The following is a 2,688-nucleotide window of genomic DNA, read 5'->3' on the forward strand; positions in this document are numbered from 1 at the left end:
AACCTTCACCAAGGCATGAATAATACAACGAGATCATGGAAATCACAACATAAGACTCAGGTCATGCTCGACACCAACGTATAGATACTCGTCACCATGCCTATACGTCGTACTCAACAAGAAACAAATAGCAAATAGGACACAACTCCTAATCCCTCAAGCTAAGATTAGACCAAACACTTACCTCGATGCCACGAACACAATTCACGCTTCAATTATAGCTTTACCCCTCGATTCCTCCACCAATTCGTTCGTATCTAGTCACAAGTTACTTAATTACATTAATAAACGCTAAATGAATCAACCCCAATGCATGAAAATGAGTTTTCCAAAGTTTTACCCAAAAAGTCAAAAATCGCCCTCGGGCCCACATGGTCAAAACCCGAGGTTCAAACCAAAACCCGATCACCCATTCCCCCAACTCAAATATATAATTTATTTTGAAATCGGACCTCAAATCGAGGTCCAAATCCCCAAATTTTGAAAAACCTCGGTTCTACCCAAAACACCCAATTTCCCCCATGAAAATCATTGATTTGAAGTTGAAATCATGTTAAAAGATGTTAAGAATTGAAGGAAGTTAGTTAAAATCGACTTACAATTGATTTGGAGAAGAAGAAATCCTTGAAAAATCGCCTAAGTGTGTTTATGTTTTGAGAGAATATGAAATGGGTTAAAAATTCGGCTAAGTATAAAAGTTGCAGGTCTCAGATGTGGGAATTGCGAACAGGGGTCCGTAATTGCAAACCCCGACCTCTGCTGATATGGGAAATGCGAAACAGGGGTCGCATTTGCGAACCCTTTAGAATTTTCGGAGCTTCGCATTTACGAGACCAATGTCGCATTTGCGACATCCGCATTTGCGACACATTGGTCGCATTTGCGGTCAGAGAGGACTTAGGCGGGCGTCGCATTTGCGAAGAAGGCTGCCCAGGCCACCTCTCGCATTTGCGATGCAAGGCTCGCATTTGCGAGACAGGCTTCGCAAATGCGAAGCCTGCAGGTTTGAAACACACCAGCAAATTTTTTTGTTCAAAATGCACCCCGTGGCCTATCAAAAACTCACCCGAGCCCTCGGGGCTCCAAATCAAATATACACACAACCTCAAAAATATCCTGCGGACTTATTCGTGCGATCAAATCGCCAAGTTAACATCATTAACATCGAATTTAACCTCAAAATCAATGAATTATTTCAAACTTCTTAAAACATCAAAATTTTCATTTAAAGTCCGAATCACGTCAAATGAAATCCGTTTCTCACCAAATTTCACTGAATCATCTTAAATCATATATAAGACCTATACCGGGCGCCGGAACCAAAATACGGGCCCGATACCAACATGTTCTAATCAAATTTCATTTTCAAATCCTTTAAACAATTTCAGAAAACAATTTTCTTTAAAAATTCATTTCTCGGGCTTGGGACCTCGGAATTCGATACAGGGCATAAGCCCAAGTCCTATATTTTCCGGGTCCGTTTACCCAAAACGTTGACCGAAGTCAAACTAATTCATTTTATAGTCAAAATTTATCATTTTTCACAGATTTTTCACATATAGGCTTTCCGACTACACGCCCGGACTGCGCACGCAAATCGAAGTGATGCTAAAAGAGTTTTTTAAGGCCTCGGAATGCAGAATTTAATTTAAAAACAAGCGATGACCTTTTGGGTCATCACATTCTCCACCTCTAAAACAACCGTTCGTCCTCGAACGGACAGAAGAAGGAAGTACCTGAGTTGGGGAAAATATAGGGATAACGGCTCCGCATATCGGACTCGGACTCCCAGGTCGATGCCTCAGGAGGCTGACCTCTCCACTGAACACGAATAGAAGGAAAACTCTTCGATCTCAACTGACGAACCTGCCGGTCTAGAATAGCTACCGGCTCCTGATTGCAGCCTATTCCGCACCAATAAAAGGTAGCAAGAGAGGGTCGCAATAGCTTTTACCCGATATGAGGGTCGGGATCGAATTCCTCAGGGAGCTAGAAAGGGAGTTGATGTATCTATCTAGTCTAGAATTGGGTAATTGTTCCAAATGTCACTTCCAACATTTTTGGGTTTTCTTTTATAAACTACTATTATAAAACTACTAATTAGAATGGAAACTAGATTACGCTAAGAGATAATTGCTAAGAGTTGTATCTAATGGATTAAGGGGCCCTAGGGTAGTAACTTTCACCTAGGTGGCTAATTGACGGGTAATTGCTTCTAAAGCTTGATTGACATGATTGAGGAAATATGTATAACCATTGCACAATTTTACCCACTCTCACACCTCTCGGTGGAGAGAGTGATTTTGCCCAATTGAATCTCTCGAGACCAAATGGGTAGGCAAATTAGCTCAAGCAACTAGGGTTCAAGTCGGGTAATCACTCTCTCGAGGTTTAACCCTTTAATTGGGACTATCAATTCTCTTGAGTCCATCCCAATTCCTTGTTGGGTCAATTTTGGAGACTTAGGCTCTCTCTCTCAAGAATATCCAAGTCAACTTAGCACAAACCAGTGTTTGCAACCAGCAATTCATAAATTAAACCATAAAATTGACCCAAATACAAACACCCATAGTCAATCTAACCTTAAATCACAACACCCATCAATTACCCACACTAGGGTTGAGCCACAACCCTAGCTAATGGGTTTAGCTACTCATGCTTGAAGAAGAAAATAGAGAAACAGATGAA

This window comes from Nicotiana attenuata, chromosome 12 (assembly GCF_001879085.1).
Source record: "Nicotiana attenuata strain UT chromosome 12, NIATTr2, whole genome shotgun sequence".
In the NCBI taxonomy this organism is placed as follows: domain Eukaryota; kingdom Viridiplantae; phylum Streptophyta; class Magnoliopsida; order Solanales; family Solanaceae; genus Nicotiana; species Nicotiana attenuata.